This window comes from Canis aureus, chromosome 9, assembly GCF_053574225.1.
Source record: "Canis aureus isolate CA01 chromosome 9, VMU_Caureus_v.1.0, whole genome shotgun sequence".
Lineage (NCBI taxonomy): Eukaryota > Metazoa > Chordata > Mammalia > Carnivora > Canidae > Canis > Canis aureus.
The window spans coordinates 16,720,113-16,743,139 of NC_135619.1; the positions used below are offsets into that span (position 1 = coordinate 16,720,113).

The 23,027-nt window shown below is 55.4% G+C and overlaps 3 long non-coding RNA genes and 4 other non-coding genes across 8 annotated transcripts; 4 read left to right on the forward strand and 3 right to left on the reverse strand.

The window, feature by feature from the left end:
- Positions 1–5,617: 5,617 nt before the first annotated feature.
- On the reverse strand, positions 5,618–7,310 carry LOC144320439 (uncharacterized). Of its 2 annotated transcripts, none has more exons than XR_013386018.1 (2): positions 6,902–7,310; positions 5,618–6,774 (listed from the first exon to the last, which is right to left on the reverse strand). It is a non-coding gene; the product is annotated as an uncharacterized LOC144320439 (long non-coding RNA). The 2 variants fall into 2 exon arrangements; XR_013386017.1 differs by having other exon boundaries at positions 6,885–7,310.
- A 27-nt stretch (positions 7,311–7,337) lies between these two features.
- On the reverse strand, positions 7,338–7,501 carry LOC144321422 (U1 spliceosomal RNA). The gene has a single exon (XR_013387082.1). It is a non-coding gene; the product is annotated as a U1 spliceosomal RNA (small nuclear RNA).
- Positions 7,502–11,233: 3,732 nt separating this feature from the next.
- Positions 11,234–11,323, forward strand: TRNAY-GUA (transfer RNA tyrosine (anticodon GUA)). Its single transcript is given in 2 exon segments — positions 11,234–11,270; positions 11,288–11,323. It is a non-coding gene; the product is annotated as a tRNA-Tyr (tRNA).
- A 1,518-nt stretch (positions 11,324–12,841) lies between these two features.
- On the forward strand, positions 12,842–13,880 carry LOC144320440 (uncharacterized). Its single transcript, XR_013386019.1, has 2 exons — positions 12,842–13,081; positions 13,469–13,880. It is a non-coding gene; the product is annotated as an uncharacterized LOC144320440 (long non-coding RNA).
- Positions 13,881–16,208: 2,328 nt separating this feature from the next.
- Positions 16,209–16,372, reverse strand: LOC144321433 (U1 spliceosomal RNA). The gene has a single exon (XR_013387093.1). It is a non-coding gene; the product is annotated as a U1 spliceosomal RNA (small nuclear RNA).
- Positions 16,373–20,108: 3,736 nt separating this feature from the next.
- Positions 20,109–20,198, forward strand: TRNAY-GUA (transfer RNA tyrosine (anticodon GUA)). The gene is given in 2 exon segments: positions 20,109–20,145; positions 20,163–20,198. It is a non-coding gene; the product is annotated as a tRNA-Tyr (tRNA).
- A 1,518-nt stretch (positions 20,199–21,716) lies between these two features.
- On the forward strand, positions 21,717–22,755 carry LOC144320441 (uncharacterized). The gene is made up of 2 exons (XR_013386020.1): positions 21,717–21,956; positions 22,344–22,755. It is a non-coding gene; the product is annotated as an uncharacterized LOC144320441 (long non-coding RNA).
- Positions 22,756–23,027: the final 272 nt, after the last annotated feature.

The window sequence follows — 23,027 nt, forward strand, 5'->3', positions numbered from 1 at the left end:
GGCACAGATTCGTGTGCTTCCAGTCCTACCCATGTCATGTCAGTTCAGGTTCCAGCTCCAAGAGATCCTTGCCATACATACCATATAGTTAGGAGTAGAGTTGACTGGAGATGATTAGAGCATAATTGAGACTTGGAAGAAAGACTGTGTCTCCCATGAAGGCCAAAGGATGGAGAATAGCTGTACTTAGAGAAAGGCAAACCAGAAGCTTAGGCTGTAAATTCAATATGGGAAAAGAAACCAACATTCTGTATTTTTCTTTTTCTGATGTGAAGTAAACCAGCCCTTCAAATCCAGATTAATTTTTTTTTAAAGATTTTTATTTATTTATTCATGATAGTCACAGAGAGAGAGAGAGAGAGAGAGGCAGAGACACAGGCAGAGGGAGAAGCAGGCTCCATGCACCGGGGGCCCGATGTGGGATTCGATCCCGGGTCTCCAGGATCGCGCCCTGGGCCAAAGGCAGGCGCCAAACCGCTGCGCCACCCAGGGATCCCTCAAATCCAGATTAAGAGCAAAGCTAGGGATGCATGGGTGGCTCAGCAGTTCAGCATCTGCCTTCGGCCCAGGGTGTGATCCCAGAGTCCTAGAATCAAGTCCCACATCAGGTTCCCTGCACGGAGCCTGCTTCTCCCTCGCCTGTGTTTCTGTCTCTCTCTCCGTGTCTCTCATGAATAAATAAATAGAATCATTAAAAAAAAAAAAGAGCAAAGCTAAAAACCATTGAGAAACAACTCAGCCTCCACCATCTCATCCTTCACATGCCCTTCTGACCAGCTGTTATCATTCAAAAGCTGCTTTTTCTGTATCCCAGGAAGGCTGCCAAAGTTTACAGTGTGTTTCCACTTAACAGCTCCACTGGTGGGGATGTGCACGGCTGCTCTCTGTGGAATTCTGCAACCAGAAGACTTGGCTCCTTGGATGGAGCAAGCACACTGGGGACTATGTGACTTACCACACCAAGGAGTATTCATGACCAAGGGAAGCCAACTCTCTGCCACATCCCCTCCCACCCCCCAATGTGGAAGAACTGAGAGCTTTAGAGAACTATCCAGAGGCAAACTGAAGCCTTTACTGCTACAGGTAAGCTAGCAGAAATTACAGTGTTGTGCCACAAGACCTCAAGTTCCATACTAATTTCCATCAGCAATTTGCTGATTGAAATTTTTCAGAATGGGGCACCCCCGGTGGCTCAGCAGTTTAGCGCTGCCTTGGGCCCAGGGTGTGATCCTGGAGACCTGGGATCGAGTCCCACATCGGGCTCCCTGCATGGAGCCTGCTTCTCCCTCTGCCTGTGTCTGTGCCTCTCTGTGTGTGTGTCTCTCGTGAATGAATAAAAATCTTAAAAAAAAAAATTTCTCAGAATGTACAGGGGCAAGGATCCAGGTGCAAATCAGAAGTGCTATCAATCTAATCACCTTTCTCTCAGCTCTCATACTATCCAAACTCAAGTCAGGGTGGTGGCAGGATGGCAAGGGCACACTGTTGTTCAGATCTCCTCAGCAGCTGTACAGTTTGGGGACAATTTTTTTTTAAAGATTTTATTATTTATTCATGAGAGATACAAATAGAGAGGCAGAGACATAGGCAGAGGGAGAAGCGGGAAGCCTGATGTGGGACTAGATCCTAGGACCCCGAGATCCCAACTTGAGCCTAAGGCAGATGCTCAAACACTGAGCCACTCAGGTGCCCATTTTGGGAACATCTAAAGGAAGAATGAAGGGCAGCCCAGGTGGCTCAGTGGTTAGCGCTGCCTTCAGCCCAAGGCGTGATCCTGGAGACCCAAGATGGAGGCCCACATCCAGCTCCCCGCGTGGAGCCTGCTTCTTCCTCTGCCTCTCTCTCTCTCTCTGTGCCTCTCATGAATAAATAAATAAAATCTTAAAAAAAAAAAATAAAGGAAGAATGAAGGAAGGGCACCTGGTTGGCTCAGTGACTTGATTTCAGCTCAGGTCATGATCTCAGGGTTGTGGGAATTGAGCCCTGTGTCAGGCTCCATGATGAGAATGGAGCCTAGTTAAGATTCTCTCCTTCTCTCTCTGCTCCTCTATCTTTAAAATAAACAAATAAATCTTAAAAAAAAAATGAAGGAATTTAAAACTGTTGTGGGACGCCTGGGTGGCTCAGCAGTTGAGCATCTGCCTTCAGCTCAGGGCATGATCCTGGGGTCCAGGGATAGAGTCCCACATCAGGCTTCCTGTGGGGAGCCTGCTTTTTCCCCTGCCTATGTCTCTCATGAATAAATAAATAAAATCATTTAAATGAATGAATGAATGAATTTAAAAAAATTGCTGTTGTTACCTGCTCAGAAAAATAAGAGATTAATCCCTACTCTGGAAAACCTATGAAGAGAGCAAAAGAAGGAAAAGCTGTATGTATGTTATTAGTGGGACAGGATGGACATAGGAAGAAGGATTGTAGACAGAAACTCCAGAGGGACGCCTGGGTGGCTCAGCGGTTGAGCATCTGCCTTCAGCTCAGGGTGTGATCCCAGACCTGGGATCGAGTCTTGCATCAGGTTCCCTGCATTGAACCTGTTTTTCCCTCTGCCTGTGTCTCTGCCTCTCAGTGTGTGTGTCTCTCATGAATAAAATCTTTTAAAAAAAGAAAAAAAAAATAGTAAATGGTTCAAAGTTGACTGAGAAAATCTCTGAGGTAGGAACTGGTTAGCCAACTACATGCACCAAAAACTTTTCTTGGGGGTGCCTGGGTGGCTCAGTCGGTTGAGCCTCGGACTTTTGATTTTGGCTCAGTTCATGATCTCAGAACTGGTAGAATCGAGTCCCAAGACAGGTTCCATGCTGAGCATGGAGCCTGCTGAAGGTACTTTCCCCCTCTCTCTGCTCCCCCCAACTTCTTCTCTCTTGCTCTCTACATAAATAAATAAATAAATAAATAAATAAATAAATAAATAAATAAATAAAAAAGTAAAAAATAAAAAAAGAAACAACTTTTCCTTGGCCTAATAGAGCCTTACCTTTTCTGCTAGATACTGGTACTGCTTATTCAGTAGTTTCCTGGAAATGTCTTCCTTTCCAGCTGGTGAGAGATCAATATAGGTTGTTGGTTTTTCAGGTCACCTTTCTAGTTGTTCTTTCCTCTGCAGTTCCTATATAGATAGACCTTCTGAGGAACGTGTTTTTACTTTGTTCTGATTCTTCTGTTAACCTGCTGGGGAAGACTTGCTGTGCAAACTAAAGGCTACCATACCCTATATTATAGATGAAATATTTGTGAAGCTCCCTGGAGACAAAAGTCCCTAATTTGCTATGTGCCTTCTGAAAGAAAAGAGGTATGGCAGAGAATGATAATCTCACAGAGCACTGGAAAGGAACTCAGAGTTGAAAGAAATGGTGTACAGAGTTGGGTTTAGGGAATAATGGTACTGATTTAATTAAAGATATAGGGATCCCTGGGTGGCGCAGCGGTTTGGCGCCTGCCTTTGGCCCAGGGCACGATACTGGAGACCTGGGATCGAATCCCACGTCGGGCTCCCGGTGCATGGAGCCTGCTTCTCCCTCTGCCTGTGTCTCTGCCTCTCTCTCTCTCACTGTGTGCCTATCATAAATAAATAAAAAATTAGAAAAAAAAGTGTTTAATTAAAGATATAGACTAAATGAAAATAACTGAAAGGATAAACCAAACTCAGGTGTAAAACAATATCCTTTGTCAAGAACTCAATTAGAAGGGAAAAAAACTGAAAACCAACCAACCAAACAACAACAACAACAACAAAAAAAAAAAAACAGTGATGAAAGAATTAGAAAAACAAGGTATTTTAATAATTTTAAGAGTAGTCTATAAGGAAGTAATTTAATTTGATACAATAGTTGACTAATATGTAGATTTGTATAAGATCTTAGAAAAGTTGGTATCCCTGGGTGGCTCAGTGGTTCAGTGCCTGCCTTCACCCAGGGTGTGATTCTGGAGTCCCCGGGGATTGAGTCTCACATTGGGCTCCCTGCATGGAGCCTGTTTCTCCCTCTGCCTGTGTCTCTCTGCCTCTCTCTATGTCTGTCATGAATAAATAAGTAAAATCTTTAAAGAGAAAAAAAGAAAACTTACTACTCTATTAACATGCACTCCTGTAGTTTCTAACTGCAATTATTTTGACTTTAAGTATCGTCAACTGCAAACCTTATTTCTGTAGTTGATTTATGTTCTGCTTTTTCTTTCCCTCTGGTGGACTAGTCTAAATCATTTTTGCTTTTACTTGTGGAATCCATGGAAAGAATTTCTCAAGGAAATCAGGACTCCAATTTTCTCTAGTCCTTTACAGGAACAGTTAGAGAAAATCGTCGACCAGAGGGATTCATAATTATTCAATATGTAAATAATGTGCTGGTAGCCTCCCAAACTAAAGGCCAATGTGAAATGGGCATTTGGGCTTTGTTACAATCCCTTGCTTCAAAGGGACATAGGGCCTCAACATTGCAATAATTGTGAAACTGAAGTATAACATTTAGGACATGTCAGCTAAGGCCTGCAAAGCGTTACGAAGTTACAGTCTCAAAGTCACCAAACTCAAAGTTTGGTATGCTACCAAAAAAATAAAAAAAATTAAAAATTGGTGGACTACTAGGGTATTGTAGACAGACAGTAGGCTTCAGGTTTTACAGAACAGGCAAAACCACTGAAAACACTGCATGAAAATTCCCAAGATCCTGTGGTTGGGTTCCTTAGGAGAAAAAAAAAAATTTTTTTTTTAAAGCTTTTACTCATTTATTCATGAGACACACAGAGAGACAGAGAGAGTCAGGCAGAGACACAGGCAGGGAGAGAGAAGCAGGCTCCATGCAGGGAGCCCGACGTGGGACTCGATCCCGGGACTCCAGAATCACACCCCGGGCTTGAAGGCGGCGCCAAACCGCTGAGCCACCCGGGCTGCCCGAGAAAAATATTTTGAAGGAATGAAATCAGCTATAGTCATTCCCTCCACTTTTTCCAAAATTTGAAAAACCTTTCCACTTATTTTGTCTTAAAAATAAAGATACTAGGACGCCTGGGTGGCTCAGCCGTTTGGCGCCTGCCCTCGGCCCAGGGTGTGATCCTGGAGTCCCTGGATCGAGTCCCGCGTCGGGTTCCCTGCAGGGAACCTCTGCTTCTCCCTCTGCCTGTGTCTCTGCCTCTCTCTGTGTGTCTCTTGTGAATGAATAAATAAAATCTTTTTAAAAAATAACAAATAAATAAATAAAAAGATGCTGCTAGTGGAGTCAACTCAAAAATTGAATTCGGCTATAAAGTAATAGTCTATTTCTCAGTTCTGGACGCCGGTTCCTGGGCTAGTGCTTCGAAAGCTGTGGCAGTGGCCGCTACACTTTTTGAAAAGGTTCACCGAGGTCACTTATTTGCTGTCAAAGTGAAAGAAAAGTAAAGGAAACAACAGTTGGATTCAAGTTTTTCCAAGTACAGCCAGCACTGACTTCAGGAGGACTGGACAATGGTTTTCACAAGGACTTGACACCTAAGTTCCCTAGAATAACATATTGCTACCGAATGCAACTGAAAAGGTACTGATTCCCTACAGTTACAGATTTCCAACTAATCCCACTCCCCACTCTCCGTTGTTGTGCCCAAGATTGCGAATCCGAGAAAACCACCGAGGAGCCGACACCGATGCAAGTACACGAGGGTTTATTAGCAAGCTCGAGCCTGGGTCCAAGTGTGCCCGACACAGCGGAGCAGGGACTCGGACCCCGAGGTGGGTTACAGCTGGGTCTTTATGGGCTGGTCTAGGGGATTTTCAGAAGGGCTGGAGGAATTTCTGTTTTCATTCCAACATGGGACTTTCTGTCTCGGTCAAGGGCGTTCTGCGGTTTTCCCTCTAGAGTTCAACTCTTATTCACAGGGGCCTGAGATGGCTGTACTTGTGCTAACGCTAAACTTGAGGTGGAATGGCCTTGATTTTCTCGGCCTCCACACAGTATATAGGTATGGTCAGACTTAACTTCAACACTTCAATTATTAGTGATTACTGGTAGATTACATGTGGGCCATCTTCCTTGATAACCTTTTTTTTTTTTTTTTAATACTAAAGTAAAACTAGTATGTATCAGAGATACTCCAGCCCTACATTTGATCCAAAAATGTGTTGTAAACCGACTTGATTGGAGGGGTTTGAATAAAAGAAAGGAATCCCCGTTAACTATAAACACCTTAGGAATAAGTAAACGCATTGGTGAGTTTTTCCTCTCACCTTCACAACGGTACTGGTTTGAGTCAATATAACTACTAATTGCTGCAAAGATAGTAATGGCAAAGTTACAGCACAACCCGTGATGATACAATACACTTTAGGCTTTTTGACAGGCGAGGCATGCAATTCGTACCCTGGGATCTATCCCCCACGTATTCTTTTAAAAAGATTTTTATTTACTTATTCATGAGACACAGTATACGCGCTGTGCTATTCATTCAGGAGAGACCCCGAGAGGCAGACACACAGGCGGAGACCGAAGCAGGCTCCAGGCAGGGGGCCCGATGCGGGACTCGATCCCCGGTCTCCAGGATCGCGCCGTGGGCCGAAGGCAGGCGCTCAAGCGCTGAGCCACCCGGGCGTCCCTGGAAGGTCTTTTTGAGACGGCCGGCTGGTCTCGCCCGGTCTCCCGTCCATGCGACGGGCCTACGCGGCCTCCACACGTATCCACACGTATATATACGTACTTGGGAGTGAGGAGGAGGACAGTGCCAGACCTTCCCGGAAAGCTCGGTAGAGATGAACTCTACGGCGGCCTCCGGTGGAGGGGCTCAGGCCCACGGGTCCTCCTAAAGCCACTGGGAAAAATTGGTTAATTCTGCATGCAATTCGGGAACCCAGGGTATGTCCCCCCGGTGTGGCGCCGGGCCCCTCTTCCCACCGCTTTAAAGAAAGGCCCGCGACTCACGTGCAATGCAAACTGACCTCCGTACCAAGGGACTCCCGATTCTTCCCCAGCAACCCGCTACCCGGCCGGCTTGGCTGTCGGATGCGGCGCAGGAACTACCTTCTCTGGAGTAGGCGTGACCGCCCGCGCCCGCCTTCGACGGCCACCCCGCGTACCTCTCGCAACTCTCGAGCATTCGCTCGAAAGCCCTCAAGCTCGACGTACCGAGGTCTCCAGAGGACTCCTCGGTGGCGGCACAGCACAGCACAGCACAGCACGGTCCTCAACTTAGCTACTCGGAAGAACGGCGAGAGGAAGCGCTGCCGTGCGGCCAAGCTCACGCCTTGCCGCGACTGAGGCTACTGAACGACAAAAACGTAACATAGCCCGGTGAGGGGGGAACCGTGCGCAGGCGACGGAAAGCGTGAAACAGGGCGAGCATCTCTTTCTTTCTTTCTTTCTACCGAGAAAAGCCAGGGGAAAGCGCGAACGCAGTCCCCCACTACCACAAATTATGCAGTCGAGTTTCCCACATTTGGGGAAATCGCAGGGGTCAGCACATCCGGAGTGCAATGGATAAGCCTCGCCCTGGGAAAACCACCTTCGTGATCATGGTATCTCCCCTGCCAGGTAAGTATGAGTTGCTCCCCGCCCCGACGCACACACCCTCGCGCTCGCCCCACTCCTTACACACGGTCACTTCACGCCCGCCGCCTCCGCACCACGCCTCCCCGCGCCACCCCCGCAGACACCTGCGCCCACCCCACGCACCGCCTCCGGCGCCTTCGTCTCGCCCCACGCGGGCCCCGCGGGCCCCGGCGCTGCCGGACCAGCGGCCTCTGCGCGCCCGCTCATCTGCGTACGCCACGCCCCCGTCGTGACGTCCCCACCCCCCAGTCCGGTCCCCGGCTCTGGGACGCCGGGCGGACGTCCCAGTCTTTGGCCGCGGCGGCGGCGGACGCCTGGAGGGGAGGCGGCCGGGGTGGGGGCCGGGGTGGGGGCCGGGCGGCCGGGAGGCGGCACCCGGATCGGAGACCCGAGAAGGCGGGGTCCGCTGGAGCCCCGCGGGAGTGGTGGTGGCTCAGGGCCGGGGTTCGGTCTCGCCTTCCTTTCGGCACCAAGAACGTTTCAGCCCATTTTTGTCCTCGCGTGTTCGAAACTCATTTGCAAATACAATCGAAAACTCAGGAAAGGCCTTTCCGCCGGCTGCCCCGCAGTGCTAAGCCGCCCGAAGGAGAATCCCCGGCGATGTTCATTGACGGCGTCTCTCTGAGGGAAAGCGCTTCTTCAGGACGCGCGGTAGTGGCCTGATCTAGTAAACGCTGGAAGGAAAACCACGATGCTAAGTTTGCAAGCAAGAAAAGGAAGGCAAGCGTTAAACGGTGCCCTTCCACCGCAGCGGGTCGCGTGTCTCCCGGGAGCCCCAGCGGGCAGTCGGGGGCTGGCGCCCTTCGGCCTCCTCCTGCCCCCCAGCACCCACTCGGGGCGGCCCCACCCGGTGCCCTCTGGCGCTTTCTGACTTGGACCCTGTCAAAGATAATCGCAGCAGACAATAGCGAAAGTGACGGGAGGCCAAAGAGCTGAGCTCCATTCCCAATCGTGCAGAGGTGATGTGGCCGTTTGGCAGCAAGAACGCGGGAAAGGGGGCTCAGGCCAGTCGGGGAAGCGAAAAGTTCCCGATGGGGGAGGTCGGTGTAACTGCTGGTAGGCGGCCGTGTTAGTGAGCTGGCAGCCAGGGAAGTGGGGATGCTCTCCTCCCTCGGGGACGCGGAGATGGGCCCTGTCCTTCCCCCACCACCCTTCAGATGCCCTCCGAAAGAGGGGTTGGGGGCCCGTGTCAGCTGTTTCACGAATCTCTCCGGCTGGCGGTCCATCTTAGGGACAGAACCTTGTGCTGCTACAGGGAGTCTGGTCAAATCTCAGCGAAGGACACGGTCTGGAGGGGTGGTTCTGTGCTGAGAGAGTTCTGCAGTTCTCAACCTAAGAGATCCTGCTTCCTGATCCAACAAGATAACTCCACACCTCCCCCTGGCTGAACCCTGGCTCTTGGCCCCGGCCCCCTCTTTTATATTCTCTCTCTCTCTCTCTCTTTTCCCCCTCTTTTATATTCTCATCTCCTCTTTGATGACACTGAGAGTTTGTCCACTTGACAACTGTTTGGTGAGTATATAGGCTGTGCCAGACGCTTCGGGAATTGGTGCCAGAAGGGCCTCTTGGTGCTCATATTTTGCAGAAGGGGCAGGGGGAGCGGGAGAAAACCGCCAGTGGACACACTAGGTAATTCAGTGGGGTTGTGAGGGGTTAGGAGCTGTGAAAAGCCAACGCTGAGGAGGGAGAGGGCATCAGGAGTTGAGTGGGGGGCAGGTTGCTGTGGAAAAGCGGGGTGGTCAGAAGAGGTTACAGTGAGACGGTGCTGTATGAGCAAAGGCTTGAAGGGGGTGAGGCAGTCCGTCATGGCTCCCTGGGGAGAAGCACCCAGAGCGCAGAGACGGCCTAGAGCAAAGGCCCGGGTAGGAGTGTGTGTGACTAGCAAGGAGGCCTCGGGTCCAGAGCATCCTTGAAGAATTGTACAAAATTAAGTCAGAGAGGGGACTAGGTGGGGGTGAGATCATGAGGGTCTTGTAGATCATCGTCAGACTGTTTTCTTATGGCTTCCCTTCCTTCCTTCCTTCCTTCCTTCCTTCCTTCCTTCCTTCCTTCTTCTTTGAGAGAGAGAGAGAGCGCGCGAGAGAGCGCGAGTGAGCAAGAAAGAGAACGGGGAAGGGCAGGGGCAGAGGGAGGAGAGAGAAACGTAAGCAGTTCCATGCTCAGCGCAGAGCCCATCACAGGGCTCGATCTCCTGACTCTCAGCTCATAACATGAGCCGAAATCCAGTCGGACGCTTTACCCACTGAGCCACTCAGGCGCCCCTTCGTGGATAGTGTTTTCATTCCACTTGGAAATCAGCTATTTGGATGTTCCAATACTGCTTTAACCGCCTCACCTCTTGGCGTCTCAGTTCGGCCTGGAAATCCACCGCAGGTACTCGCTGCTGCGGAGATCCCCTTGGGCACCGCCGGCAGACACTCTTGATTTGGACTTCCACCTCTGGTAGTGCCCCTCGGGAGTCCAGCCCCGTGTAAGGGGTCCCCGCAGGGGACCGTGGCGCTGCTGGCCTTTCCCCAGAATGGACCGCCAGGCATCTCAAGCGCCGGCTCCACTCTTTGCAGGCCATTGTTAAGACTTTATTTCTGAGTGAATCAAAAGGGTTTGTTTATGTGTTTGTTGTGTCTATTTTGTTTAAGTAAGCTCTAGAGGGAGGTGCCTGGCTTGCTCAGTCACCTGAATATGGGACTCTTTTTTTTTTAAGATTTATTTATTTATTCATGATAGTCACAGAGAGAGAGAGAGAGAGAGAGAGAGAGAGAGAGGCAGAGACACAGGAGGGGAGAGAAGCAGGCTCCATGCACCGGGAGCCCGACGTGGGATTCGATCCCGGGTCTCCAGGATCGGGCCCTGGGCCAAAGGCAGGCGCCAAACCGCTGCGCCACCCAGGGATCCCAACTGATAGGTTTTGAGCAGAGGAGTGGCTTGATCTGAATCCTCCACTTCCCACTCTCCATTATTATTTTTTAAACAATAGGAATAGTAAATACATAAAATAAAAATAAGAAATCTCGCCGCAGGGGCGAAAGTAAAGAAATCAATCAAGGACGCCATTGGCCGGGCAGCCCCGGTGGCGCAGCGGTTTGGCGCCGCCTGCAGCCCAGGGCTTGATCCAGGGGACCGTGGATCGAATCCCACGTCGGGCTCCCTGCATGGAGCCTGCTTGTGCCTCTGCCCCCCTCTCTCTGTGTCTCTATGGAGATAAGTATGTAAATTTTTTTTTTTTTTTTTTTAAGGATGCTATTGGCTTTGAAGGGCGGGCGGCATAGCCAGAAAATGTCATTCTGGCCTAAGGATCAGTTTGAACCAAAGGCATTTAAACACCCAGCAGGTAGTGAGGCGGTCGCAGCCGCCTACCTGGTGCGCGCCTTGCGGGGTCCCGGGAGGGGGGGGCTCTCCTCCTCTGCTGGTCAGGGCCTCCCTCCCCCACCGCACGCGTGGGGAACTGAGGCAGCGGGCGAGAGCCCGAGCCCAGGCCGCGGACAGTCGTCGACCCGGGAGGCCGGCCCCGGCCGGGCAGCTGCCGAGCGCAGGCCCTCGCTGCCCCGCGGGGAAAGCGGCGCGGCGGGCGGCGGGCGGCGGGCGGCGCGGGGGCAGCTCCCTTCGCAGCGGTTCCCACCGCGCCGCCGAGGCAGGCGGGGGCGGGGGCGGGGGCGGCGGCACGCCAGGGCGGTGGCCTCCGTCACCCGGAGAAACGCTAACGACCCAGGCGTGTGAGCGCGCACCCTTCGGTAGCTCAGCGGGTAGAGCGGAGGACTGTAGGCTGGCTAGGCGCGGACATCCTTAGGTCGCTGGTTCGATTCCGGCTCGAAGGAGGTGCCTGACGCTTTTGCGCCCTCCGGGAAGCCACGGCCCCGCAGCGCCCGCCCGGCCTCTGCCCCGCGCCGGCCCTGGCAGCCTGGCGTCGCCGTCTTCCCCCAGGCCCAAGTCGGGGAAACCTTTAGGGCACAGCCCCCTACTCAGCCGCGCGTGCGCTGTCGCCAGGGGCACACGCCTGCGCCTTCCTCCCGCAGCCTACCTACACGCGCGTCCCCGCGCCCCTTCCACTCCTTTCCTTTCCCGCCCCAGACAGACAGCAGTGGGCGAAGGGCTTGTGCCCTCGGCCAGCCCCCGAGGCGGCCCGGCGTCTGGGCGTTCGTGAAGACTGTCCCTCTCCACCTCGGTCTCGGCCTCGGTCTCCTGCCCCACCTCCCGGGGCGGGGCGGTCCCTGCTTCCGTCCCTCCCAGCTGCTGCAGGCTCTGTCTCCCTCTTCCCTGCCCCTCGTATGGTCCCGAAAGATACGGACTTACGGAGACAGAAGACCGCCTGATCTACTCGGTGGGACGGGACTAGCACACCTCAGGGTGCTAGTTCCCAAGCCATTGCCCACCGCGCGCTCGCGTCGAGGCGGACGTTGGCCGAAGCGAGATGCCGCGGGGGCCCCCACGGGCCTGGCCGTGGTGATGAGCAAGAACCTCGGAGGCGCCTTCGGGTCTCTGGTCGACGGGAGGACCCTCGAGGCTTCCCGTGCCGTTGCACCTGTCCCTGCAGCCGCGGGGGGCAGCGTTCCCGCCGAGGGAGCAGGGACGGCTCGCACGCCGCGCCACACCCGCACCTCCGCAGTCAGCCGGGGCGCCGATTCTCCTGCTGCACGTGTGCGTGTGGCCCGGGGAGGTGAGACACACGCAACACTTCCGCCTTGTCCGCTCTCCGGCCTCCGACCGCTGGGGTCTCCACCTGCAGAAAGGGGCAGGGGGGAAGGAAGGGGAGACTGGCCCCCAAAGCGCAGACTTAGAGCTGAGGGAGAGCCGGGGAGTCGGGCAATGAGGGCTGGAGGCAGGGCGCAGAGAGTGGGGGTGGCGGTGGCGGTGGGGGTGCGGTGGGTGCGGGCTGGACGGCTGCCCTCTTGGACCCGCACGCAAATTCACCCCCTTCCACGGGCCGCCGGCGGCTGGGCCCTGACCAGCTGGCTGACCTGGAGCCAGACCCTTCAGGCTGTACTGACAAGGCCTGCGGAGGAGGGTACGGAGGCCCAGCCGGAGAGCCCCGGGGAGATCGCGACGGGGCCAGGTGGTGGTGGGGGGGTGGGGGGGGTGTTCTCTTCCTGCCTGTGGGAAGGAAACTCCAGAGGCTCCAGTGCAGCTGGAGTGCATGCCCGGGGGGACTGGCAGCGGAACCGGAACCGCAGTGGGAATGTGGCTCTTGAGGCCTCGGGGACCCAGCCGCCGCCATCCCCGGCCTCTGAGCCCACAGGCTCCTGTTTGGTTTGGGTTCTGTCTCTCCGCCGGGACACTGCGTTTCCCCACACGCCTTCCTCTCCCGGAAGGCACCTCCTGGTTCTCTCTCCGACCCAGTCCCAGTCCCAGTCCCACTGCTCACCAAGAAGGACTGAAGGGGACCCTCTGCGGGTTCAGGAGGCCCTGCCGCGGAAGTCCAACAGGTGACCTTCAGGAAGATGGTATGGCTTGGAAGTCGCCCAGAGACCCCAGCCTCTAATGTCACTGTCTACAGAGACCAGCAGACAGGGACCGAAGAGGAAACCTTAAGACCTTCATGGGACGCGCGCCCCCATCATCTCCGATGAGATGCAGAGGTGTGGAATGCCCGGGGACCTAGCTTTGGTGCTTTGGGGAATTAGGGGGAGGGGGGGGCAGCGGGCTTTGGTGACCAGCCAGTGCAGGTGTGGGCCCCAAGCATGGCCGATCCTTCCTGTCTGGGAGTCATGGAGAGCAGTGGGGGGCTTCCAAGGTACTCCCTCCCCCGCCCCGTCCTTGAGGGTGCAGGGCTGGCGACACACTCAGTCAAGGGAAGGCTATGCGGATGCGGCCTGCTGCGCCTCTGTGGGACCTGCGTAGGGTGGGTGAGTGGTCTTGGGTGGCACACACTAGACGGGATCTGAACCGTGTGTTAAAACACATGGAGCCGGGGCAAGGAGCCCCATCTGGGCACTGGTGTTCTCTTCTTCTTCCTTTGAGTCCAGGGCCTCTCCAGGAGATCCAAAGAATCTTGACCTATTCCAGGTGGTGGCCACCTCTGTCAAAGGAATCCAGGTCGGTGGCCAAAGGAGGGGCAAAGGAGCCAAGCCACCAGAAGGGCCCCCACGGCTGGGTCTCGATGGGCCTCGTCAAGCCCGGAACGTGTAGCCGTGTCAAAAAGTAAAGAAATGTACAATGACTGATGTGGGCGTGTCAAGCACACCAGAGAGCCAGCTTGAAAGGCTTCCCACCGGCCAAGGCAAGATAAGACAATGATAACAATGGATATAACATAGGTGCGGAGCCTTGTTAAACTGGCGATGCGATGACACACCAGTATCAGTGAACATTAAGCACCAGATCTTGGTCTTCAGACAAAATAAAAAGCAAAAGGGACCAGGGCTCCTTGGAGAACCACCCAGCCACCTCTTTGGGTCTTCATTTTCCTATGTGGTCCTCTATGTACACGTAAAACTCCGTGTGCTTTCCTCCTGTTATTCTGTTTTTTGTCCATTTAATTCTAAGGGCCTGCTGGAGACCCGGAAGGATCAAAATAAGGCTCTGGCTCCCCTACAGCTTGACCCAGGGTGAAGCAATGCACGAGCAGGAGGCAGGCGTGTGAGAGCAGTTAAGGCGCACACCCCTGACTTACCTTTTTCTGATGTCTGTAAGATGATCCCTCCCACTCTCCCAAAGCGAGAAGGGGCTGAAGGAGACTAGGTTGGGGGCTGATGGTATAGACCAGCGGATGCTCCCCCTGAGCTCAGGGACTGTTTTTTCACAGCTCTCGTGGAGGGGCCCAAGCAAATGACCTTCAAAGACACTACTGTTGAAAATGACCAAGGAGTGAGTGTTTCCAACTCTGTGATTTCTCTGTAGGAAGGATACAGTGTTATTAATCTTACCTGGACTCAGAGCTAGAATCTGGAACATGGTTGGAATCTACTTTTTTAAGCCTGAGATCAGTAAGTGAATTCATGAAGTATATTAAAAGCCTATTACATAGCCATGCGCTATTCCAGCCAAGTATGAATGGAAGAGTCAACAAAATAAGCAAGAAAGCCTGCCCTCAGGGAAGTTAGGTCCCAGTGGGTAGAGTCAGAAAACCCAAATATACACTGTGTTAGATCCCTGCTTCTCACACGTCAACGTGTATAGAATCAACTGGGACTCTTGTTAAACCGGCGATTATGATTTGGTAAGTTGTGCAAAGGTGAAGCCTAAGATGCCGCATCCTTTGGGGCAGGGGGAGCAGCAGAGGGTGAGGGAGAGGGAGAAAGTTACGCAGGTTCCACTGAGACCCTGAGATCACGACCTGAGCTGGTATCAAGAGTCCGAGGCTTAACCCAGTGTGTCGGCTAGGAGTCCCTAAGATGCTGCATTCTTAAGCATGCCCCCAGGGTGGCAGGTGACGCTTCTGAGACTGCTGGTCACTGGACCACACTAATGAAGGTTTTGATAAAGCCTTGATAATAATTCTGCAGGAAAGAAGATGGGCAGGAAGAAGTGTTGAGTTGAAAAGGGGTTCTCAATAAAAATCTTAAAAAAAGAAGAAAGAAGAAAGAAGGAGGAGGAGGAGAAGGAGGAGAAAAGAAGAAGAGGAAGAGGAAGAAGAAGAAAAGAAGAAGAAGAAGAAGAAGAAGAAGAAGAAGAAGAAGAAGAAAGAAAAGAAAAGAGAAGAAAGAAAAGAAAAAAAGAGAGAAAGAAGAGAAGAGAAGAGAAGAGAAGAGAAGAGAAGAGAAGAGAAGAGAAGAGAAGAGAAAGAAGAGAAAAGAGAAAAGAAAAAGCAGCTCGGGTGGCTCAGTGGCTTAGCGCCTGCCTTCGGCCCAGGCGAGATCCTGGAGTCCCGGGATCGAGTCCCAAATCGGGCTCCCTGCATGGCGCCTGCTCCTCCCATTGCCAGTGTCTCTGTCTCTCTCTCTCAAGAATAAATAAAAATCTTAAAAAGAAAGAAAACGCGTTCTCCTGGTTTGGGTTTTTTTTTTTTTAATTTTTTTTTTTTAATTTTTTACTTATTTATGATAGTCACACACACAGAGAGAGAGGCAGAGACATAGGCAGAGGGAGAAGCAGGCTCCATGCACCGGGAGCCCGACGTGGGATTTGATCCCGGGTCTCCAGGATCACGCCCTGGGCCAAAGGCAGGCGCTAAACCACTGCACCACCCAGGGATCCCCTGGTTTGGGTTTAGAACACAGGAGCAGGGCAGCCCAAGTGGCTCAGCGGTTTAGCGCCGCCGCCTTCAGCTCAGGGCTTGATCCTGGAGTCCTGAGATCAAGTCCCGCGTGGGGCTCCCGGCATGGAGCCTGCTTCTCCCTCTGCCTGTGTCTGTGCCCCTGTCTTTCTTGAATAAGTAAGTAAGATCTTTAAAAAGCAAACAAAAACAAACCCACAAGAGATTTGCTGAAAGCGACTTGCCTCTCATTATGTGAGTCTTTTCAAAGATACCGAAAACCCTGAAAGAAAGGAATTCTTTTTCCTAAAGGATATTATTTCTTTATTGCTGAGAGAGCCGGTCACCTCTCAAGCACCCAGGCGTCCCAAGTAAAGAAACTCCTCGCCACATACAGATACAACCGAAAGTGAGCACCGACGTGAGTAGTCATAAGGACGTCACGGGGACGGGTAACACGCGAAAAGCGCCGAAGGCCAAGCCATAACCACAAGAAGGTCAAAGAATAGCTCACGAGGTCTCCGAGGCGCACGCAGCCAGAAACGAAGTCTGATCTTAGCCACCAGAGTTACCAGGGGAAAGCGCGAACGCAGTCCCCCACTACCACAAATTATGCAGTCGAGTTTCCCACATTTGGGGAAATCGCAGGGGTCAGCACATCCGGAGTGCAATGGATAAGCCTCGCCCTGGGAAAACCACCTTCGTGATCATGGTATCTCCCCTGCCAGGTAAGTATGAGTTGCTCCCCGCCCCGACGCACACACCCTCGCGCTCGCCCCACTCCTTACACACGGTCACTTCACGCCCGCCGCCTCCGCACCACGCCTCCCCGCGCCACCCCCGCAGACACCTGCGCCCACCCCACGCACCGCCTCCGGCGCCTTCGTCTCGCCCCACGCGGGCCCCGCGGGCCCCGGCGCTGCCGGACCAGCGGCCTCTGCGCGCCCGCTCATCTGCGTACGCCACGCCCCCGTCGTGACGTCCCCACCCCCCAGTCCGGTCCCCGGCTCTGGGACGCCGGGCGGACGTCCCAGTCTTTGGCCGCGGCGGCGGCGGACGCCTGGAGGGGAGGCGGCCGGGGTGGGGGCCGGGGTGGGGGCCGGGCGGCCGGGAGGCGGCACCCGGATCGGAGACCCGAGAAGGCGGGGTCCGCTGGAGCCCCGCGGGAGTGGTGGTGGCTCAGGGCCGGGGTTCGGTCTCGCCTTCCTTTCGGCACCAAGAACGTTTCAGCCCATTTTTGTCCTCGCGTGTTCGAAACTCATTTGCAAATACAATCGAAAACTCAGGAAAGGCCTTTCCGCCGGCTGCCCCGCAGTGCTAAGCCGCCCGAAGGAGAATCCCCGGCGATGTTCATTGACGGCGTCTCTCTGAGGGAAAGCGCTTCTTCAGGACGCGCGGTAGTGGCCTGATCTAGTAAACGCTGGAAGGAAAACCACGATGCTAAGTTTGCAAGCAAGAAAAGGAAGGCAAGCGTTAAACGGTGCCCTTCCACCGCAGCGGGTCGCGTGTCTCCCGGGAGCCCCAGCGGGCAGTCGGGGGCTGGCGCCCTTCGGCCTCCTCCTGCCCCCCAGCACCCACTCGGGGCGGCCCCACCCGGTGCCCTCTGGCGCTTTCTGACTTGGACCCTGTCAAAGATAATCGCAGCAGACAATAGCGAAAGTGACGGGAGGCCAAAGAGCTGAGCTCCATTCCCAATCGTGCAGAGGTGATGTGGCCGTTTGGCAGCAAGAACGCGGGAAAGGGGGCTCAGGCCAGTCGGGGAAGCGAAAAGTTCCCGATGGGGGAGGTCGGTGTAACTGCTGGTAGGCGGCCGTGTTAGTGAGCTGGCAGCCAGGGAAGTGGGGATGCTCTCCTCCCTCGGGGACGCGGAGATGGGCCCTGTCCTTCCCCCACCACCCTTCAGATGCCCTCCGAAAGAGGGGTTGGGGGCCCGTGTCAGCTGTTTCACGAATCTCTCCGGCTGGCGGTCCATCTTAGGGACAGAACCTTGTGCTGCTACAGGGAGTCTGGTCAAATCTCAGCGAAGGACACGGTCTGGAGGGGTGGTTCTGTGCTGAGAGAGTTCTGCAGTTCTCAACCTAAGAGATCCTGCTTCCTGATCCAACAAGATAACTCCACACCTCCCCCTGGCTGAACCCTGGCTCTTGGCCCCGGCCCCCTCTTTTATATTCTCTCTCTCTCTCTCTCTTTTCCCCCTCTTTTATATTCTCATCTCCTCTTTGATGACACTGAGAGTTTGTCCACTTGACAACTGTTTGGTGAGTATATAGGCTGTGCCAGACGCTTCGGGAATTGGTGCCAGAAGGGCCTCTTGGTGCTCATATTTTGCAGAAGGGGCAGGGGGAGCGGGAGAAAACCGCCAGTGGACACACTAGGTAATTCAGTGGGGTTGTGAGGGGTTAGGAGCTGTGAAAAGCCAACGCTGAGGAGGGAGAGGGCATCAGGAGTTGAGTGGGGGGCAGGTTGCTGTGGAAAAGCGGGGTGGTCAGAAGAGGTTACAGTGAGACGGTGCTGTATGAGCAAAGGCTTGAAGGGGGTGAGGCAGTCCGTCATGGCTCCCTGGGGAGAAGCACCCAGAGCGCAGAGACGGCCTAGAGCAAAGGCCCGGGTAGGAGTGTGTGTGACTAGCAAGGAGGCCTCGGGTCCAGAGCATCCTTGAAGAATTGTACAAAATTAAGTCAGAGAGGGGACTAGGTGGGGGTGAGATCATGAGGGTCTTGTAGATCATCGTCAGACTGTTTTCTTATGGCTTCCCTTCCTTCCTTCCTTCCTTCCTTCCTTCCTTCCTTCCTTCCTTCCTTCTTCTTTGAGAGAGAGAGAGAGCGCGCGAGAGAGCGCGAGTGAGCAAGAAAGAGAACGGGGAAGGGCAGGGGCAGAGGGAGGAGAGAGAAACGTAAGCAGTTCCATGCTCAGCGCAGAGCCCATCACAGGGCTCGATCTCCTGACTCTCAGCTCATAACATGAGCCGAAATCCAGTCGGACGCTTTACCCACTGAGCCACTCAGGCGCCCCTTCGTGGATAGTGTTTTCATTCCACTTGGAAATCAGCTATTTGGATGTTCCAATACTGCTTTAACCGCCTCACCTCTTGGCGTCTCAGTTCGGCCTGGAAATCCACCGCAGGTACTCGCTGCTGCGGAGATCCCCTTGGGCACCGCCGGCAGACACTCTTGATTTGGACTTCCACCTCTGGTAGTGCCCCTCGGGAGTCCAGCCCCGTGTAAGGGGTCCCCGCAGGGGACCGTGGCGCTGCTGGCCTTTCCCCAGAATGGACCGCCAGGCATCTCAAGCGCCGGCTCCACTCTTTGCAGGCCATTGTTAAGACTTTATTTCTGAGTGAATCAAAAGGGTTTGTTTATGTGTTTGTTGTGTCTATTTTGTTTAAGTAAGCTCTAGAGGGAGGTGCCTGGCTTGCTCAGTCACCTGAATATGGGACTCTTTTTTTTTTAAGATTTATTTATTTATTCATGATAGTCACAGAGAGAGAGAGAGAGAGAGAGAGAGAGAGAGAGGCAGAGACACAGGAGGGGAGAGAAGCAGGCTCCATGCACCGGGAGCCCGACGTGGGATTCGATCCCGGGTCTCCAGGATCGGGCCCTGGGCCAAAGGCAGGCGCCAAACCGCTGCGCCACCCAGGGATCCCAACTGATAGGTTTTGAGCAGAGGAGTGGCTTGATCTGAATCCTCCACTTCCCACTCTCCATTATTATTTTTTAAACAATAGGAATAGTAAATACATAAAATAAAAATAAGAAATCTCGCCGCAGGGGCGAAAGTAAAGAAATCAATCAAGGACGCCATTGGCCGGGCAGCCCCGGTGGCGCAGCGGTTTGGCGCCGCCTGCAGCCCAGGGCTTGATCCAGGGGACCGTGGATCGAATCCCACGTCGGGCTCCCTGCATGGAGCCTGCTTGTGCCTCTGCCCCCCTCTCTCTGTGTCTCTATGGAGATAAGTATGTAAATTTTTTTTTTTTTTTTTTTAAGGATGCTATTGGCTTTGAAGGGCGGGCGGCATAGCCAGAAAATGTCATTCTGGCCTAAGGATCAGTTTGAACCAAAGGCATTTAAACACCCAGCAGGTAGTGAGGCGGTCGCAGCCGCCTACCTGGTGCGCGCCTTGCGGGGTCCCGGGAGGGGGGGGCTCTCCTCCTCTGCTGGTCAGGGCCTCCCTCCCCCACCGCACGCGTGGGGAACTGAGGCAGCGGGCGAGAGCCCGAGCCCAGGCCGCGGACAGTCGTCGACCCGGGAGGCCGGCCCCGGCCGGGCAGCTGCCGAGCGCAGGCCCTCGCTGCCCCGCGGGGAAAGCGGCGCGGCGGGCGGCGGGCGGCGGGCGGCGCGGGGGCAGCTCCCTTCGCAGCGGTTCCCACCGCGCCGCCGAGGCAGGCGGGGGCGGGGGCGGGGGCGGCGGCACGCCAGGGCGGTGGCCTCCGTCACCCGGAGAAACGCTAACGACCCAGGCGTGTGAGCGCGCACCCTTCGGTAGCTCAGCGGGTAGAGCGGAGGACTGTAGGCTGGCTAGGCGCGGACATCCTTAGGTCGCTGGTTCGATTCCGGCTCGAAGGAGGTGCCTGACGCTTTTGCGCCCTCCGGGAAGCCACGGCCCCGCAGCGCCCGCCCGGCCTCTGCCCCGCGCCGGCCCTGGCAGCCTGGCGTCGCCGTCTTCCCCCAGGCCCAAGTCGGGGAAACCTTTAGGGCACAGCCCCCTACTCAGCCGCGCGTGCGCTGTCGCCAGGGGCACACGCCTGCGCCTTCCTCCCGCAGCCTACCTACACGCGCGTCCCCGCGCCCCTTCCACTCCTTTCCTTTCCCGCCCCAGACAGACAGCAGTGGGCGAAGGGCTTGTGCCCTCGGCCAGCCCCCGAGGCGGCCCGGCGTCTGGGCGTTCGTGAAGACTGTCCCTCTCCACCTCGGTCTCGGCCTCGGTCTCCTGCCCCACCTCCCGGGGCGGGGCGGTCCCTGCTTCCGTCCCTCCCAGCTGCTGCAGGCTCTGTCTCCCTCTTCCCTGCCCCTCGTATGGTCCCGAAAGATACGGACTTACGGAGACAGAAGACCGCCTGATCTACTCGGTGGGACGGGACTAGCACACCTCAGGGTGCTAGTTCCCAAGCCATTGCCCACCGCGCGCTCGCGTCGAGGCGGACGTTGGCCGAAGCGAGATGCCGCGGGGGCCCCCACGGGCCTGGCCGTGGTGATGAGCAAGAACCTCGGAGGCGCCTTCGGGTCTCTGGTCGACGGGAGGACCCTCGAGGCTTCCCGTGCCGTTGCACCTGTCCCTGCAGCCGCGGGGGGCAGCGTTCCCGCCGAGGGAGCAGGGACGGCTCGCACGCCGCGCCACACCCGCACCTCCGCAGTCAGCCGGGGCGCCGATTCTCCTGCTGCACGTGTGCGTGTGGCCCGGGGAGGTGAGACACACGCAACACTTCCGCCTTGTCCGCTCTCCGGCCTCCGACCGCTGGGGTCTCCACCTGCAGAAAGGGGCAGGGGGGAAGGAAGGGGAGACTGGCCCCCAAAGCGCAGACTTAGAGCTGAGGGAGAGCCGGGGAGTCGGGCAATGAGGGCTGGAGGCAGGGCGCAGAGAGTGGGGGTGGCGGTGGCGGTGGGGGTGCGGTGGGTGCGGGCTGGACGGCTGCCCTCTTGGACCCGCACGCAAATTCACCCCCTTCCACGGGCCGCCGGCGGCTGGGCCCTGACCAGCTGGCTGACCTGGAGCCAGACCCTTCAGGCTGTACTGACAAGGCCTGCGGAGGAGGGTACGGAGGCCCAGCCGGAGAGCCCCGGGGAGATCGCGACGGGGCCAGGTGGTGGTGGGGGGGTGGGGGGGGTGTTCTCTTCCTGCCTGTGGGAAGGAAACTCCAGAGGCTCCAGTGCAGCTGGAGTGCATGCCCGGGGGGACTGGCAGCGGAACCGGAACCGCAGTGGGAATGTGGCTCTTGAGGCCTCGGGGACCCAGCCGCCGCCATCCCCGGCCTCTGAGCCCACAGGCTCCTGTTTGGTTTGGGTTCTGTCTCTCCGCCGGGACACTGCGTTTCCCCACACGCCTTCCTCTCCCGGAAGGCACCTCCTGGTTCTCTCTCCGACCCAGTCCCAGTCCCAGTCCCACTGCTCACCAAGAAGGACTGAAGGGGACCCTCTGCGGGTTCAGGAGGCCCTGCCGCGGAAGTCCAACAGGTGACCTTCAGGAAGATGGTATGGCTTGGAAGTCGCCCAGAGACCCCAGCCTCTAATGTCACTGTCTACAGAGACCAGCAGACAGGGACCGAAGAGGAAACCTTAAGACCTTCATGGGACGCGCGCCCCCATCATCTCCGATGAGATGCAGAGGTGTGGAATGCCCGGGGACCTAGCTTTGGTGCTTTGGGGAATTAGGGGGAGGGGGGGGCAGCGGGCTTTGGTGACCAGCCAGTGCAGGTGTGGGCCCCAAGCATGGCCGATCCTTCCTGTCTGGGAGTCATGGAGAGCAGTGGGGGGCTTCCAAGGTACTCCCTCCCCCGCCCCGTCCTTGAGGGTGCAGGGCTGGCGACACACTCAGTCAAGGGAAGGCTATGCGGATGCGGCCTGCTGCGCCTCTGTGGGACCTGCGTAGGGTGGGTGAGTGGTCTTGGGTGGCACACACTAGACGGGATCTGAACCGTGTGTTAAAACACATGGAGCCGGGGCAAGGAGCCCCATCTGGGCACTGGTGTTCTCTTCTTCTTCCTTTGAGTCCAGGGCCTCTCCAGGAGATCCAAAGAATCTTGACCTATTCCAGGTGGTGGCCACCTCTGTCAAAGGAATCCAGGTCGGTGGCCAAAGGAGGGGCAAAGGAGCCAAGCCACCAGAAGGGCCCCCACGGCTGGGTCTCGATGGGCCTCGTCAAGCCCGGAACGTGTAGCCGTGTCAAAAAGTAAAGAAATGTACAATGACTGATGTGGGCGTGTCAAGCACACCAGAGAGCCAGCTTGAAAGGCTTCCCACCGGCCAAGGCAAGATAAGACAATGATAACAATGGATATAACATAGGTGCGGAGCCTTGTTAAACTGGCGATGCGATGACACACCAGTATCAGTGAACATTAAGCACCAGATCTTGGTCTTCAGACAAAATAAAAAGCAAAAGGGACCAGGGCTCCTTGGAGAACCACCCAGCCACCTCTTTGGGTCTTCATTTTCCTATGTGGTCCTCTATGTACACGTAAAACTCCGTGTGCTTTCCTCCTGTTATTCTGTTTTTTGTCCATTTAATTCTAAGGGCCTGCTGGAGACCCGGAAGGATCAAAATAAGGCTCTGGCTCCCCTACAGCTTGACCCAGGGTGAAGCAATGCACGAGCAGGAGGCAGGCGTGTGAGAGCAGTTAAGGCGCACACCCCTGACTTACCTTTTTCTGATGTCTGTAAGATGATCCCTCCCACTCT